The sequence below is a fragment of the Bacillus rossius genome, chromosome 12, assembly GCF_032445375.1.
Source record: "Bacillus rossius redtenbacheri isolate Brsri chromosome 12, Brsri_v3, whole genome shotgun sequence".
In the NCBI taxonomy this organism is placed as follows: Eukaryota; Metazoa; Arthropoda; class Insecta; order Phasmatodea; family Bacillidae; genus Bacillus; species Bacillus rossius.
The window spans coordinates 24,222,902-24,242,568 of record NC_086339.1 but is presented as its reverse complement, the minus strand read 5'-3'; the positions used below and the strand labels follow the sequence as shown (position 1 = coordinate 24,242,568).

The 19,667-nt window shown below is 38.6% G+C and overlaps 1 protein-coding gene across 2 annotated transcripts in view; it reads left to right on the top strand.

Annotated features, from left to right (window-relative positions):
• LOC134537730 (uncharacterized) overlaps nt 1–19,667 on the top strand; it is a 316,852-nt gene that overhangs the window by 241,488 nt on the left and 55,697 nt on the right. The gene's annotated exons all lie outside the window — the stretch shown is intronic.

The window sequence follows — 19,667 nt, the reverse complement described above, 5'->3', positions numbered from 1 at the left end:
GTTGTCACGTTAAAATATCGTCCGTAAACCGACTTTACAGACAACCAATTTTTTTTTACTATGATTCTAATTTTTTTTTAACAATTCATCCCAATTTCTGGCAAGTTGAGGCATTGATCATTTCTCCCAGACCTTCAATACCTGGTTGCAACCACATGTTCACCAACAAGCTCTAGTCCTTAAGCGTCGCGAGGAAACAACTTATTATTTCACGCGCGGGCGACTACAACCATCATTTATAATCACACCAGTTCACAACCTTCAGCACGGAAGCTTTACTGCAAGTGGTATCGAGATATTTGACATTACAATAAGGCGAGGCCTAAATCCCCCTCCCCCTTTAAAAAAATAGTATACGATTTAACAGAATGTCCGAAGTTCAGAATGTCCGAAGTTAAGAATGACTGGCTGCTACAAAAAAGTTTACCATGAAGTCATTAGTATTTAATAAATTTTGGAAATTATTATAACTGTAATTAAAAGGTCACTAGACACTTTGTCGTGGTATTTTTGTTTTAACTCTTTAATATATGACCTCTGCCTTAACGAAGGTAAATTGTCTATGTCAAAATATTAAACGTAGTTACGGCATGAAAACTTTTGAAACCAATGTGGCAACTTTCGATTTCTACTCCTCCCCTTAAATAGGTCCACGGGGCACCTTAGGGTTGCCCAACCCCTAAGACTGGTAAGAACAAACATGGAAATATAGCGCGTAGCTGTGTAGGTGTCTGTGCACTGATCGTGTACGATTCTACAAGCTAGATAAAGTCTTAGTATTTTTTCTTTAGGCTCCAAAACCGCAACAGTTAATTTTTTTCAAATTTAATTATAGTATTTAATTCATTACCTGCTTAAACACATCAATAATCTTCTACATGTAAGCTACAATTTTGATTTATATTAAAGGCGTGGTCTACCAATCATAATTATTATTTTTATTGTTTTTTTTATTATTAGACACCACTCAATGTCAAACTGTGCAGTACACAGAAAAATTTCAATAGTGGAATGTGCTCCAAACCAGTGACATTAGATTGTAAATCTTTTCAAGTTTCTCCACCTGAATACGTGAGTTATACAGTTTATTTTAGAGATTCGAGTTCATTTATTTAATAGCGTTTTACACGGACATTTTCGTCGATATCCAAAACAAAAAAACCTTGCAGGAAGGGATTTTTTTTCATTAAAAATAAAACAACGTTTTGTCACGGTTGCAGACGTAATTATGATGAGTTCATACAAGCACCTTATTTATTTGTTTACATAATTACCGAAGAAATTTATACTGACTGAATGAGTGACACATTTTGTATAATTTAGATCATATTCCGCTTAATGTTGAGGTGCAGACGCTGTAGCCTATTATTAAAATACTGCCCATCTTGAAATTCACTAAACAGTTAATACTATAAAGTTTCCGCACGCGTAAGAAGTTATACTTATGTGGCATTACTAAAATCTTAACCTGAAACATTTTAAAACACCTATAACACCAAGTATGTTATGTTTATTTTTTAATCGACTGAATTAAGTCTAAATACTTCCTACAAAGAAAATTTAATCTTAATTAGTTGATTCAACATAATTATATTGTGTTATTATGGGACGAATCATCGCCCAAACGAAAAGAGCTCTAGCAACATATATAGCATATCTCTTTGGCCAAGTAACTATTCTATGTCCTTTTCGCGTCATAAACGTTTCACAACAAAATAATCTGATGGTGGATGAGTAGTTCTATTTCCGGATTTCATTTTTTAAACTGTATTTTTAGAAGAGTAAAAATGGCTAAAAACACGTGTTTTCCGCATAATTTTTTAGGAATGAAAAATACGGTAAAGATTCTTTAAAGCACCTGAGGGACTTTCATTACACCTCCATCTTCATTTCTCAGCCATATAATGTTGTGGTTACCACTCAAATCCCACAGTTTTGCTATGAACGTCACTGACACAAATGCTCCCCTGGCTAGTTGTCCACGCAATTTAGAGGTCGCAGTCTGAATCAGGCTCGGCTCGTGGGCTCAAGTCGCTCCTTGTTTGAACGGAAGACGCAAGTTATTCAACGCGCCTGGTCGTCGAGACTTTGGGAACGGCCTCCGCCTCGCCTTAGCCCGGACGTGACCTTGACGAACCGGGGGGGGGACGCCGCGACCGAACTTGGCGGTCGATGCTGTGAGAACCAGTTGCAGTCCGCTCCATCCCCACGAGTCGCGGGGGCGAGGGGTCGGTCAGGGGTCGGACCCAGGGACCCGGGGGGAGGACGTATTCGGCGCCTGCCTCGCCCACCGCCCGATAAGGTCACGCCCATGCTGTTGCGCCGCGCGCTCTTCCCACGCCCCGTAGAATGTATTCGCGCGCGAATATATAAAAAAAGAGGGAGGCACCGTGCAATAAATATCAGCAAAGTGTACCAAGGTCGCTGTGCCATAACACGCTCAACAACTGCCTCCCAACTCGCGCTCCAAACGTAATACAGTCTTACAACACCGTCCGTCGGCTTGTGACTTCAAAATTAGAACCCATGTTACAGAATATCATACATTTATTTTCTCTCACAATTTTTGAAGTTATACTTCTAATGCAACTTCCAACAAGGTTGCGTTAAACGTTTAACGCTACCATTGAGAATAACGCTACCATGGAGAATTATTTGCATGCAATTAAAAACTATTTTTAATGATGCCAAAGAAGTATAACTTCTCACGCGCGTACCTAAGTACACGCACCCATTTTTTTTTATTTGAACGGCCTCAGCACAGCGCGGGTTCGAGCCCCGACTGCAACCCTGCCCATGTATTCAACTCTAAAACACCGTTGAAGTCACTTAAGTGTCCCGCCTACCTGAGCATAGCTTCAGAAGAAACCACAGCTTTTGAAGAAAAAAATATCTCAAGATATCCGTTTGGGATCTGTTCACAAATAGTGTTTATGAATACACTGAGGGCAGACGAGTACTTCTGTTTCCGTATTTATTTTACGAACAGTATTTTTAGAAGAGTGTAAATGGGTAAAACGCGCGTTTTCAGAGGAATTTTTAGACATGAAACGGCCTGTACAGATTTTTGAAAACACTCAAGGGGCTTGCATTACAACTTTATATTCATTTACCCGCCATATGTTGATATGGTTACCGTTCAAATCTCATAGTTGACCTGTGCACGACAAGAAGACTGCGTGCCAGTCCACAGCCTTGCGCCTAAAGTCGATACCGCGGTAGAACCACCAGTGAGTGCCGCACTTATCTTCCCGCCTCGCCAACACAGACACACCTCTGAGTAGGCGTGCCCCTCAACATATTTTATTTACATCGCAATCTAAACCTAACTGCGGGCGGTTATCCGCGGCCTGGGACTCCTCGCGGGCCCGTGGTTCGATGCCCGGCTCTGATACTAGGACCAAGAGGCCCGCAATGGCTTCCACGACAGAACACCTGGAGCCTGCACCTGTGGCCATGTTGCTAGACTGAGTGACAAGTCTGAGCCTCGGATGACAGCAGAAAACAACTTCTGTGCAGATTTAATACTGTAGGGGAACACGTGGATGCCATACTAACGAACAAAACAAAACTTTTATTTTCAACCTTCTTAAAACGATCTTGCAACCATGATGACGACTTTCATAAAACAATAAGTCCATAGAAATGATAGCTGATCCCCCAAAACAGTTTAAAGGCCTTTCATATTACGTAAATAATTTTAGTATCAAAAAAAATCTAAAAAGGTTTCGCGGGTAAAATTTTTATTTATGCAAATGGTGTTCAATAAATATCTGGATGAGAGTATTGGCATACAAGTTTAGGCTGTTTAATTTTTGTTCCCAGGCCTTGTTTATTCACTGTCATAAATTTTGTTGGTCTTCGAAGGCTGAAACAGGTTCTTATATATTTAAAGCTTAATAATATATTTTTTATTTTGCTAATTTAGATTCAAGGTTTTTAAAATTAAATTTCATCTTCGTTCTAAAGTTTTCAGAAGGAAAAAAAAAACGTTATTTATTGGTTTCGATGAAGTTGTCTCGTAAAAACCCCACAGCTGACCGTATCCACTGATAGTAATAAGTTAACAGTTTTATATATAAAACTTACGATTATAGACACAAGTTTTAAATTTATTCCGGAATATTATCAACGTGAAATTAATATAGACTTAACTGCAGAGTTATTACCGATTTATTTACTACTGGGGTGGAACAAATTCGATTCCCGTGATAATTTGGCAATATGTAAGGTTGGTGTCTGTTGGTTATATCTAAACGGAGTACGGAAAAATCGCGTACGGAATATTTTTTAAGTCTCGTCCGACACACATCCTATACCAAAGGATGGATGCAATTTTTTTTTTTTTGTGTGGATGAAATGTCATGGGAACTGGGCGTTGGTGAGTTGCCGTGTGCGCAACGAGGAGACTGCGTGTCCTGCGCTTAGAGGCGATGCCGCGGCAGAACCACCAGCGAGCGCCGCCCCTACCGTCCCGCCTCGCCGGCGCAGGTACCTACACCTGGATCGTGACCAGGCTCGCCTGCTTGGGCCGGGAGACGTCCGTGGCCACGCCCCCCGCCCCCCACCCCTCCACCAAGACCCGCGTGAACTGCTGAATCCCGCACCCACCGCGCCTTCGCGAAACTAAAAATCCGTCTCCGAACGAGACGTGCGGCAACGACGCGCGATACTGTACGTCCCGCGTCGCTCCTCGCTCGCCGCCCCTCGGAGACGCTTCTGGTCTGAAGCTCACGACACAGCGACACCTTAGGGGCTCCGCCCCCACACGGGCACACAAAATGTGCGCAGAGCTTCAGGAAACACAACACAATTTCAAAACTACTCAAGATATCCGAGTGGGGTCTGCTTACGAAAAGCATTTAAAGAGTTCGCTGAAGGCCGAAAAGCACTTTTAATTTCGGATTAAGTTTTTAAACTGTATTTTTTAGAAGAGTTAAAATGGCTTAAACGCATGTTTTCAGGGTAATTTTTAGGGGCAAAACAACCAGTACAGATTCTTGAAAGCACTTAATGGACTTGCATTACACCTTTATCTTCATTTCTCGGCCATATATAATGTTACGATCACAGCTCAAATTTCACAGTTATCCTGTGACGACGAGAAGACTTCGCGTCAGTCCAGAGCCTTGCGCTTAAGGGCGACACCACGCTGGAAATACCAGCGAGCGTCGCGCTTATCATCCCGCCTCACTAACGCAGATACACCACTGACGAGGCGGGCCCCTTAAGGCGGGGTCTCACGTCATGTTCATTTTTTTTATGTGTAAACTTCTTAGCTCTCGGTAATATGGCATTTGGTAGGAGTAAATTACGTGAAAATGGAACGGAAGTCTACGAACAGAAATGTGACACAACACACAGAAACACAAACCCGCATGTAGTCACTTTCGTAAACATTTGGGTACACACCAAACGCACTGGTGTGCCAAATGAAACTTTATGATAGTGAAACTACCCTGGATAAGGTTTGGTAAACTAAAATAGCCATAGTAAAAAGTAATCACGAGTTTTAAAATATCTAAGAAAATTGGCATTACAATGATTATAATACATATTCTATTTCTAAACTCCCGATTGCGTTAATAGCGCAGATGGTATAGCGCGCGCTTGTTAACCTAACGGACAAGGTACGAATCTGGCCACTGAGAAATAGACGAACGAAAGAATATAACATAGTGTGCGTATGCGCTTGTTTTAGAAATAGATATAGGTATCCTATACAGTCAGCTGTGAATGCCTTGAATTTTATATTTGCTACCAGTGCGCTCGCGTTACTTCTTGTTTAACCAGCAGCTTAAATTTAATGAAATTTAACGCAGAATCCTTAAAAATAATGTCGACAGTGATAAATACATGCAAATTGTTTTATAAACTAAATTTCTGGGCGTGAAACACACTTAGTTTCCACACCTGCCGCAAGAATTCACTGCCGGAGAAGCTATTTCGTCTATAGAATTTTCCATTTGCAAACAGAAATGTTAAACTATACAATGAAACGGCTCCAATAAAGCGAAAAACACTTTTAAAAATATGAAACTCAAGCTTTGGACCCGAGAATTTTATTAAAATACTACTCATCTTGTTTCGATTCATTCAACAGTTAGTACTATAAAGTTTTCCTTTGGCATTGGGAAGTTTATTTCTCGCTATTCGCTACAGATGGCAGTACCGTGGTTACACATTTCCATTCCATGTCCATTCCATTCACAAAAGTACTCGTACAAAATGCCGTATACAGAGAGCTAAGATGTCATATTGAAAATGAATACAACGTGAAGTTATTTAATATAATAATACCACTCTTAGATGTATCGGTAGAGTAGGCTTATTTAAAAGAAATTACATCACGATGGATCTATTTTAATTATTTTTCTAACGATTCCTGGAAACCATTGAACGAACCTCTCTTAATATTGAAAGAATTCAAATCTTTCGCATAAAAATAATACGGAGATTTTTCCCTGTTACAGAAATAATAATTGTATTGGTATGCGTATACAGGTGTTCTCACCAGTCTTGTGTAAGCAAGACTTGATTACTTTTTTCTTGTCACTCTCGTTTCTGTAGGTGGAGGCGGACTGGTTGATCGGCCTTGGTGAACCACTGACCTACATTCTTTGAACACGGATTTAATTATACCGGGCATTCGTAATATCTCGTGTTCGATCTGAACATGAATTTGTTGAAACTAATGCAGACCGGTGACAGTGAGAGCGAATCAACAGCCCCGACTTCAGTCCTTGCGAAAACCACCATCTGAAGTTGACTGCCACTTAAATTTTTTTTTTACATAACCTCACGTGATGCATTCATACGAATCCCTGCGCACGCGGCAACGTTTTGCTGTTTGCGTGTAATAAGTATGTGTCCTTTTCCGATGCAACCTTAACAAAAGTATCCGTTAATTTCAAAGCTAATAGACGTGAACGTATATTCGAATTCTTTTGATGCTAACGAAATCTGGCGTATCAACAACAACAAAAAAAAAATTTTTTCCCGGCAGTCAGTTGAATATTTTCCTGTATTTTCCCCCCCCCCGCCATATTGTTCTGCCCAAAATATTGCGTAAATGGTGATTGGCAACGTCTGATGATGGTTCTTAAGTTTGAATTAGAATCTCCAGCTTTAAAAACATACATTTTTGTAAAAAAAAAAATTGTCATATAAAACTGTTTTCTTAATTCAAAACACTACTCTTCCCACAATATTTTGGGCTTCCAACCGAATTGGCGCAACAATTAACTGAAGAATAAAAACGGTTTCACACCTTACCGCCATGTAACCACGAGGAAGTGGCCACCCCCTGTGTTTTTCAGTTATCACGCGTTCGAGTTAATAGTTTTGACAGTAATAGACAAACATAAAAGGGCGTATGTTGCTAAGCAACAGACTATCGTTTCATTTCTTCTAAAACATGGCGCCACAGACCCTCTAGCAGCCACAAGGACGCACGGAGGACACTAGCGATTCGTCCTCTCTCACAAAAGGTTTCCCCGGCGGATAAAGTTATGTAAATAAAAAAATTAATACATCAACTTTTTTAAACGGACTAAAACGTATAAAATATTTTTTTCTGACCCCCGCAACGCACCTTAGTAGCTGATTAAGATCTTAAGAAGAATTTAAATGTAAAAGACGTCGCTAGAAGACGCATAAGGCATCAACAATGCAATAGCCGTTGCCATGGAGACGAAGAAAGCATCATAAATGCAATAGTATTGAAAAATAGGATAATTTTTTACTTTAACGCATTTGTGACCCTCCTTGGCAGCAGATTTTCGTAAAATCCATTAGCGGATGTCAGATCTCAAGCCTTAGGATTTACAGTTCCTGTAAATTCGTGTGGGTGAGTCATTCAGCAGTCTACAGGCAGAACACACATATCTCATTATAAATGCCCCTCATCATGGGTACGCCACTGCCGCGCCTCGAATGAAAAAAAAATTAAAAAATGCAATAGGCGTTGCTAGGAAACGAAGAGAACATCAACAATGAAATAGCAAAATTCCATCTTGTAGTATCAAAAGCGAAGCACGGGTACTTTAGCTAGGGTTAACTAGACGACAGATCCAACCTGAACTGCAAGCAACCGATGCAGACGCAGGTGTCAACAATACAAAACCCCGTTACCATGGATACAAATAAAGCTTCAACAAATGCAATGACAATTTTAGCATCCAGATCCATCCCACAGGAACCGTGCATTTTTCCGGGATAAAAAGTGTCCTGTCACTCTCCGACGCATAAACTAACTCTACGCGAAAAATCATGTCGATCCGTTTCTCCGTTGCTGCACAACAGAAGGACAAACAAACAAACCAATAAACACACTTTCGCAGTTATATTGGTAGGGATATCATGCAGTCCATACAGTTATTTAAAAAAAAAAAACTAAACAAAATTACATTCTAGGTAATCAACTTTCTGTAGTGAAGTTTGGTTACCGCTACCTCGTAAACCATGAAAATTGTTTTGTGTTTGTTGAAAAGTTGGCATTCCAATTTAAATCGATCTAACTGTAGCAAGGTCTTTGAAGTGAAAAAACTAAGCTCTCGAAATACGGCATTTGGTAGGAGTAATTTCGTGAATGGAAAGGAAGTCGCACGGAAAGGAAAAAATTGTAACCACGGTGCTGACATATGTGGCAGGAAGCGCGGCTCCCAGTTCACAAAGCCAAAGGGAAACTCTATAGTATGTATTACCTGTTTAATGAATTTTAACAAGATGAGCAACATTTTAATAAAATCCCTTGGCGAATATCAGGTCCAAAACCGAGGTTGAGTATTTTCCCTCAAGTCTTCTTCGCTTTTATCGGAGCCGTTTCGTTAATAAATTTAAAATTTCGCTCTGCAAATCGAATGATTCGATAGTCGACGTAGCTGCTCCGGAAACGAATTCTAGCGGCGGGTGCGGAAACTACGCGTGATTCCGCGTCCACAGACGTATGTAGTTGAAAACACGTTCTACGTTAAAAATGTCGTGTCCGAGTTTCGTATTACACGTTTTATTTGCAACGCGAGAACACAAGTGGATTTGCTCGTTCCCGAGGTTAGATGTTAACACATCACTTTTTTTCCCCCCGAGTATATTTGTGGGTTTCCATCCGTATTCGGGGTAACGGTTCAGTTGTTTTCATGAGAGCGAGCCGAGGGGGAAGCCTACAACTCACGTAGTTTCGTTTCCCTGCGAGAATTTCCTGAATATTTCCCGAAGTTTTGCGTTTTTGGTATTAAGAGGCCGTGTCACAAATTTGCGCTCCTATCTATATCAATGTTATTTTAAAAGGCAGTTTTTCTCAAAGTCTATAAGAGGTAGGGGCCAGAAATTTTGCCTACTGAAAGTATACAATACATTTAACATAACGGCTTTTTTCAAATTTAGTTATCATATCATATATTATTTCTGTGATGAAAAAAATATAATCAATATTTTGATTTGTCCAGATACAGTGGAATTTTGCTTATATTTATAATTATTTAGCAAAAACTGAAAAAGCCATTGAAATGTATTGTACATTACCTTCCGATCAGTGTCTTCATGATCATGATGGGTTTAAAAACCTGGTTGTAATCAAGTCTTTAACTATTTCATGACAACATTTATACTTAATAATTTGGAGATAGGCCTTTTCTATCCTAAGCCCCTGAGCTTTCACTATCTGGTCTGGCGACCGACCTGACACTCTTCAACCACCACAAGGGTCTCCGATTGCACATCCGATAAAAAAAAAGCTGTTCGTTCATTTGTTTTTGTGTCACAGACTTCACACATTTATGCCAAGGGAATATTCCGCTGATGTGACGCCATACGAATGTATTATTCGCGACCATACAACTTTTTTGTTTGTCATCGGGAAGAAATGTTCATTTTGAATTGAGCATTTTTAAATGTCAGCGTAGAATATGCTTATCTGCCCATTTTGTTTCTTTCCATAATAATGAGTAAAGTTAACATTGTCATAGACATTTTATTATATTCGTTTGCCGTCCAAGTAAAACTGTCACTATATCGCACGTAATTATATATTTTACTAATTTGTTAGTTGTCATTTTATTTAAGTTACAAATAACAGTAATCAAAAACTATTACTTAATAGTCCAGAAAAGAGATTGAGTTATTATTCATTTAATAGGGGTTTAAAATATGGTACTACATACATATTATATATATTATACATATTATATATATTATACATATATTATCTTGTTGTCTTCTTTGTAACTTTACTGGAAGAATGGCATTTGGTATGTATGTTAACTCACAATGAAAATACTTCAGAAGTACTCAACAGTGAACAACCTAGGCCCTATACTAATTTCATTATGTTCATGGAAATATAATTAAAATTACAAATAATGAACTGTATGTGTTTCACGTAGAGATATCGTACGAACTGTATGTGGTACAGACCAACATTTGCTAAGGCTCTGAAAATACTTAATTTCAGTTAAAGTGTGGAGAATATTAAAAGTTAGAAATAATGATATATATAAAACAATGCAAATTTATCAGCATAAAAATAGAAGTTATTTTTACGTAGCGCCTATTGGAATGAATATTTTGTGTTGAATTATGTGGCATGATTAATATTCTCTTATGGTATGTGTGTTTTGTTAAAATCTTATAAAACATAACTTACTGTTGAAGGATTTTTATTTTTTTTTGTTATGATATTATTTAAACAAGTTTTAATTATATTACACATGTCTATTTTAAAATCATTTTAATGTATACTTATAGAATTGTAATAGGCTTTATAAGGACTCTCAAAATGCATGTGAGTATCTATAATTATCTACATCACCATTATGGCCGTTTCACAAGATCAAATATTTATTGAATTCAATCAGTTGCATTCATTGTACATGATTTTCAATTTGTACATTGAATTCAATACAAATTGAAGATGTTATTCAACTAAGCTTATTAACTTATAAGTATTTTGTTTGTCCAGTACATAAAAGTAAAAGATTCTTTATTATTTAAATAATGAGCATCTATAAGCAATAACGTTTTCTAAATATTTACATAAACATAATGAAATCTAATTTTTCAATACTTTATATCTACGATCACATCAACGGCAGTATTATGTAATCAATGAGGTAATGAAATATCTTTAAAAGATATTTTCTCCTCTGTAAAGTAAATTTGTGATACAGCCCTCTTAATGTTAGTCTAGTGAGTTATTTCGTCTTCTAATATGCTACAACAATATATAAAACTAAGTTTTGTTAGTGTTTTAGTCTTTTGTAATGTTAAAGTGTAATGTAATCAATTCATTTTTTTTGTAAATTCTTATTCATAAAGATACATATCATAATAAGATAAATAGTAATATTTGTAAATTTAGATTCTTTGAAACAACATCGATAAGAGGTTCTCCTACCTCTGTTAAACTGTATGATGGTGCATTGTAAAAAAATTAGGTAGTCTGACTTAAGTGAGATTGTATTTAGATTGTGTGTAATGCATATGCAATATCTAAGCATAAGAATTTATGTTATTATCCTTTTAAAACGTTACACTATGAATTTCGTATATTTTTTAATGTCAACTACCATTATTTTTCACGGAATATTACATCCAGATAAAGAATGATTACCACATGTTTGAAGATTAATTGTATTCCGATACATTTAAAGTATTAAAATTTTTAGATACGACTCATACTACAGTTGTAAATGTGAGTTTTCTTGATTCTGAATCCCTGCATCCGCAATTTCCTAGTGAGCCGCCGGTCAGATTGTCATCCTCTCAGATTGTCGAGGAACCAGATACATTTTTCGTCGAGTAATCTGGCGGTATAGTAGCTTTATCACGCGCTGCGGTTACAGTTACTTCGGTTGAATAAGCCACTAAATCTCACTGTTAAAAGAGAGAACTTCTAGACCAGAATATTGGAAATAAAAATTTACTGACACGGCCTCTTAACGCCACTTCAGCCGCTAAATCAGAAGTTTCCAATGAAAACAAGCATGTTGTGACTGACCTAAACCTAACCTAACCCTTCGATATTTTTTTTTCAAATTTCAATTTTTTGAGAGAGGAATCCGAAGTTGCACGAACGTGGTGGGGGAACCGAAACTACGTGAGTTTGCAGGCTTCCCGAGCCGAGGCCCCGACAGGACCACGGCGCCGTCGGGAGTAAGGAAGGAATGCGCCGACTCAGCGACGCCGGCGGGAACAATGGAAGGGGGGGTCTCCGGCAGCGCTATTGGGTCACGGTCCTCGAGGGTCTGCCAGGGAGGGGAGAGAGGGGTTAAGGGGGGGCTCCGACAGATCTCTCGAAGATCTCTCGCCGCGCGTGTGTCACCGCCCTTCGCGCGAGGCGGCGTGGAAGGCGCAGTGTTATATAGCTCCGGGCACGCGCGCCGACCGAAGGAGGCCAGCCAGCCTCCCCGCCATGGACATTCTAAAACGCGACCTGCCGCTGACGCAACGAGGCAGCCCCACGCGCGCGCGCCTAAATACGCGACTGACATACGAATGCGCTATTGCCTGTCTGCATGCGATAGAAACCAAAAAAAAAAAACCAACTGAATAACTAGGGACAAGATTGTACGGTGGATTGCGACTAAACTGCAATAACATCGAGAAAAAAAATTACACACAAATAAAATACCACAAAAATTTAATTTAAACATTTCATTTATTCATCACGAAGCTTGTATCAAAATGGATATTTTTATTTATATTTAGCTTGCCTCTCTTGAAAGTAACTCATTTTTACATTCCTGACGTTTATATACTTTTTTTTTTTTCAAACACGTGCACTTCAATTATTTTCATTCGAAATAGATCTGTCCTGGAAATACTTATTGCAAATTACTTCGTCGTAAAGGTGCATCATGTTGCCCATAGGTTCAAATGGCACTAAATAGGTAATATCAGTATTAATAAATATTTGATACTATCTTTATGAATTAACAGAATGTAAAATGTGGAAATAACAATGCGAAGTTGATTACTTTACAGGTCTGCAACAAAGAAAAATTTAGCCGAGATATTTTTTATTCTTTTTCCTTTATTCTTTATTCTTAACTCGACTGTAAATTGATCCTTATAATTATATCCCAGGAGCAATAAGTCCTGGCCACATTTTTAATGACCCTTAATTACCATTCTTTTTTTTATTTGACAGTTTTATTGACTTCTACATGTTTTCATGACTAATTTGGAAATAAAAATACACATCCATGCCTTACTCGGGGATCGAACCCAGTGACCCTCGCTTTGAAAGCCGACGTGGGGCCAAATTATCTTACGGGGATCGGAAAAAACAGCTGGAATTTATTTTAATGTATATTTTACTAAGTAAAACTAAGTGATGACATAAAAACATAACTAACACATTCTATCAAGTAACGCAAACATTGGTGCTTAACATTAAAATAACTTGTGCCGCAAAATATGAATGTTACGATATCTATTGGGGAGAGTAATGAAAAGAGATTAAAGAGTAAATATTTTTTTCCGGGAAGTTGCCTGCGTCGCTGGGGCGACTGAATTGTTGCCCATTGGAAGGGCAGCCCTTCAGGATTTTTCTGACAGTGGTTTATTTGTACAGAGACTGGAAGGGCAGCCCATCCAATTTCTGAAAACCCGCTCCTTTAAGAGTTTAAATAATCCTGAAAACTTGCCCCTTGGATGGGCAGCCCATCAGGATTTTTCTAACTGTAGTGTTTTTGAAAGGTTGTCTGAATTGTTGCCCCTTGGATGGGCAGCCCATCAGGATTTTTCTGACAGTGGTTTTTTTGAAAACTTGTCTGAATTGTTGCCCCTTGGATGTGCAGCCCTTCAGGATTTTTCTGATAGTGGTTAGTTTATAAAGTGACTTAACCTAACCTAACATAACCTTACCTAACCTAACGTAACCTAAACTAACCACTGTCAGAAAAATCCTGAAGGGCTGCTGATCCAAGGGGCAACAATTCATACAACCTTTCAAAAACACCACTGTCAGAAAAATCCTGATGGGCTGCCCTTCCAAGGGGCAAGTTTTCAGGATTATTTAAACACTTAAAGAAACATGTTTTCATAAATTGGATGGGCTGCCCTTCCAGTCGCTGTACAAACAAACCATTGCCAGAAAAATCCTGATGGGCTGCCCATCCAAGGGGCAACAATTCAGCTCCCCCGCGTCGCTCACGGCTTGCGGGGCAGCGGCGGCGGAACAATAAATAACACGATGTCTGTCGTCGAAGCCCTGAAGCCGGAGGAAGCAATTAGCGGTGGCTGGCGACACCGCCGCCGAAAACCCAGAGTTTCAATTAACCAGGACGTCAGACACTAATTTACAGCAGCGTGCGAGGGAGCATCAAAACAGCTTCGTAGGGCGATGAGTTTCACTAAATATCTGGCAGTTGTATATATATGTTACTGCTGATATTTTAGAAAAAATAATTTTGAAAGAGCGAAACGTTTCACACGTCCACGTAAATAAAAATTGTCAAAACAACACGTTTTATGCTCAACCGTCCATTTTTTTTTGGCACAGGTATGAAAATATGCCGATAATGTTTGCTGGGAATCATCTCACTCGCTCAACGAATACGCTCGATGTGGAAAAGTTACACACTCGCTCAGTTCCTATCCGCGTACTTTCGCAAATAACTTATAATTTGTAGCATGACTTGGCTAGTACAATAACTTGCAATAAAATTGCAATATAGATTATACGAAAAATGAAATCCGACAATTTTATTCAGTTGTTAGCCATAATTTAAACCACGTTAAGGAAAATCAAGTGTTTATTAAAAATAATATTTTGAACCAAAAATTAAAATATTTCGTACAGCAGTGGTGATAAAAATATGTGTTTTAGGGCAAGTATTGGTTTCAAGGTGTTTAACTTGACCTACATTCTTGTTACTTTGCCGGATATTGGTTTGTTCCTTAAGTCGAGAACCTACTCAGCCTTAATTTTGTTTTTATCAAATTCATAGACCAGGGTTATTATATTAACTAAGATTTATATTGAAAATTATTCAAAGGGTCAATTGGCATGTATGCAGGCAGATACGCTTATTGTTGTACGCGACTTAGGTGACTATACAAATATCTAGTGACTGGAAATAATCGCAGGTTCAACGACCTATAGGATAGATTACACAGTCTCTTGCATACTCGTACCACTGTTTTCTGCTCATTGGCTGCTGAGTCTGTGCAAGTCTAGACTGGTTCACCCGTGATTCGGAGCTTATTTTGGTGTAGTTTCGATACTGGCGAATAACTAGTACGCATAAACTGTGAGCCAATTTTCTGGAACAGAGCAGCACGAATGTACAGACTTTTCAATTTCAATTCGTGACGACATATGCACGAATTGTTTTTACGGTATCAATTAAAATACCTGGCTCGGGATGTCCAGAATTAAATCGGAGGCAGATTTTTGTCTTCCCATTCCCCATATTCCCTGCAACGTGCTAGTTTTTCTTTTTCTTGTTGCATTACGTCTGTCTCTAATTTTATCGTTTCCGATTAGTAGTACAGCTTCAGCTAGAAAGAGAGAAAAAAAAATCCAAACGGATACATCACGTTTTATAGTAAGGAAAAGTTAAAGAGAGAATTTTCAATTTTTGAATTTATGCTTCTTTAGACGCGTTATGAAAATATGAAAATGATGAATTTTTACGATGCGCGCACAACATTAAAAAAAATTGACAGCATAAAAAAAGGTACATACAAATCAAATTTATGTATGTATGTGCTTTTAAATAATATACTTTGATTATTTATATTTATTACTGGTCCATATAATTACATACATTTATTTATTGTAAATATAAGTGATAAAATGTTTCAAGTCTATTGTACGTGTATTTATATAAGAAATATGTATAAATTATTTCAGTATAATTTCTAACGCTCGTAAATAAGTGCATGCAATTTTTTATTTTTTTTTTTTAAACCTTTCTCATTTCTAGATTGTATTCTTTCACGGCCATAGTCATTAACTACTTTTGGCTTCTGGGTTAAGGCTATACATTTCGTGAAAATGATGGATTGCCGGACTTTGCGGCGTACCTTGCAACAGACATCTTCAAGGTCTCGATTTACAACCGGGCAATCCATCTTCTTCTCCGACAAGGCCTCAACCCAGGAGTCATTTATACACTTTTGGTCCGATTTTTACCATTAACGAACTCAAGACCTAGATTGATTTTAAATCTCTATATTTGATGTGCCAACATAGAAGTGATTTTTGCAAAATTACTAAACCCCGGCTCTGGACCTGGTTTTTGACAAGGATTTGTTTTATTAAAACACTGTTAGTACTGTAAATTTTCCCCTTTGACTTTATGAACTTTGGTCCACGCCATCTTCCACAGATGGCAGCACCGTTGTAACACATTTCCGTTCCTTGACTTCCATCGCATTCAAAAAATTACTGACGCCAAATAACGTATTCCGAGAGTTAAGATGTTACCCGTTCAAAAAAGATGTTTCGCCATCCAGATGGGTAAGGGAGGGAGGTTAGTGTCCTTATTTTGAATTCGAATATCAACACGGCGTAGATCGCACTTATCGGCAGAGACCTGCAAAATTCACGGATTCATTCGGTGATAGGCTAGAATTCAAACACATATACCTCTTAGATAAAATTTGCTATTGGCTTACTGTTCATCTGGACGAATCTCAACCAGTTATAAACCCTCAACCAAAGAAGGATCGAATCACAGACTAACCAGCTGAGACGACTTGCAAGTCGGCAGCCAATGAACTTGCGTTATTTGCCCGAGTGTACAGGGGTATGTGCAGTCTATCCTGAAGGCCATCGAAACCGCGAATTTTGCAGGTCTCTAGTTATCGGCAATACAGCCGTCGCTCGGGCAGCAGTTACGTAAAACTGAGACGCCCCAGTCACATGCCGGAGGAATGCACTCGCCCACGCCCGCCGCGGGGGGGTTGGTTGGTCGGTCGAGGCGCCCAAGGCCGCTGCAGGTTGGCGGAGAGAAGGGCAAGGGGGCGTGGTCTCGCGGTAATGCCAGGGGTCAGCCCCCGGGCACCCACGCTCCTCTGGTTCTCGTCGGGCGCCGGCGGTAATCCGAAGCGCGCGCCCACGGGGACCCTTCAGCGAGCCAGCGACGACGACTCGCTGACCTCCGCGTCGTATACGGTCGGCCGGATCCCCGGCCAACTTTCCACGCGAGGACGAGTTTTACTATATTTTTTATTTATTTATTGCTGTTTTTACTGGATGTCCGCGTGGGAAGAGTAAGTCACGCGGTATATTTAGATCTAAAATATGGACAGTGTGTTTGCAGTACCACACTAAAGTTATAGTTACTTTAATGCATCCCTGTAAGCTACTCTGTTTGATATACGTTCAACAGCAAGGGAAAACAATTTTGTGAAAACACTTTTACTTGAGAACATGCTACGTATACCTGATCGAATCTTAATTACTTCCAAGTTGACAACAACTCTGAACTCTTATTTTAAAAAACAGCTTTGATCAAATTTAAAATACACACGTACAAATCAAAGTTTAAATTTTATTAGTCGTTGGAAGGTATTTATTCAATAATTTACAAATCAATTGTTTTTTTTATTTAATTTAAAATCAAAATATAAGTAATGCTACGTGATATATTTCAGTGCGTAATTATACTCAAAAAAATTGAACCTGTTTGAATTTCAAGTCAATAACACGAGAATGTTTAGAGTTAAAATAAATGGCGTGAACATACAATAGGAAAACTGAGTTTTTGACGTGAAAACGTCTAATAAATCGATGAACGCAGGCTGCACGCACGAAAAAGTGTCCCGTTACGCACATTGTTCCGTACGCTGTGTCTCGTTACGCTCATTGTTCCTTTACGCTGTGTCCCGTTACACTCATTGTTCCGTTACGCTGTGTTCCGTTACACTGTCGGCGAGTGCAGAAATAATAGGTTATGTTACAATTGACTAAAAAAATATGGTGACTCATATAATTGATGATAGATATTTGATTACAGTTTATTTATATGAACAATTGTTCATAATTATATTTAAACTTTATATAGCTAAACGACAGTTTTAAAATTAATTACAAGTCATCTACACGTGAACTGTTTCGTCGACTGTTTATAAAGTGAAGTGAAAAGTTAATGTTGTTATCATTGCTTATTACAACAACAATTTCGGCAATAAAGGTTAATTCTTCTTGCATTTTAAAAATCTGATTACTAGTATAATTTCAATTATTTATTCTTTTATTATTAAAATAAAAATGATTCAATTTTATTCATAAAAGTATGCAATCATTTCATCAATGTTTTGTTATGACGTTGTCACGTTAAACTATCGTCCGTAAACCGACTTTACAGACAACCAATTTAAAAAAAAGCTAACAAGACAAGAATTGGAAGAATTAAATATCAATAAAAGGTGAAACATCACATAGTATGTGAACTTGCTGTAAGATACACTTTGCGATGGGATGTTACACACGAAATTGATGGAAAGTGCACCAGTTCACATCACTGCACTGTTACAGGAAGTTCCCTTCGAAGTCGTGACAGCAGCCATGAGAGACTGTCTGGAAGGGCCCGCTGTACAGAGAGTCTTACAGTGATGATGTTTACAGACAAGTTAAGAAATTAACGCGATATATGGCCTAAACTTGTGGTCTCACAAACTAATTCCAGTCAATTCAATGTGTGGGGATTTTTGTGTAGGCCTATATAAACTTGGCCTATTTTTTTTACCCATTGGAAAATGGAAAGAGAAGACTGATGCCTGAATTAATATGCAGGTTGAGAAAATTAATTAATAACCTGCCTTTCTTCCATCATAAAGTATATTTTAATAATTAATTACCTTTTTCGACTTTATATATTATGTATTAGTATGTAAACATATTTTAATGGTAAAGTAGATAATATACTTTTAACCTATTCAATATTTAATGTTTGATGAATTACGTTGGTTCGCATTATGTAAATGACTCCTGAATTGTTTCAAGCAGGCCAAACTTCTCAGTCTCACATTCCCATGCGTTGGTGTAGCTCCTGACACCTAAAAATACCGAATTTTATCCACATTGAGGTTCGCCCATTGGTCCACTGAGTGACGTCAGATGACGGTTTTGTTAGACGGCAATTTACCTCCCCGAATATATTCAAAGATTATTCATACAGAGTAGATGTATTTGTATATATATTTTTAACTGACATTTTTTATATAATAGAGGGTGTTTTTATTATTAACTTTCTACAATGCAATGGTTTATAAATTTCAGTGTTAAAATAAGTCGTTAATTCTGTACGGTGCAAAACGCGGAAAAAAATCGTTGGTGCTTAAACAAATAGGTGTGGCACGAGCGCAAGACAAGTGTGCACAGCTGCGGTCGGTAGAGGCGAGTGGATGGAACGAGCCCTGACCTCGCGGCCTTGCTCGTCCCGCGACCCCCGGCCTCTCCGCCGGCCTCGCTTCGGTCTTTGAATATAGGTATATACTGTATAGAAGTCGCGAGTGGATAGGATTTACTCTACGTTTTTTTTCAGGAGCGTATGATGATGAGCAGCTTGGGAACACTTCGCCGTTGCAGTTCGCTGCCGTAACGCCCTGTATCGTCTTAGGTTGTTATTTACGCGTTAGAGCGCAGCACTGTCGCCCGCTGTCATTCCCCCGCACCCCCCATTCCATCATTCTCCGGCAGCTCAAGGTCGTTC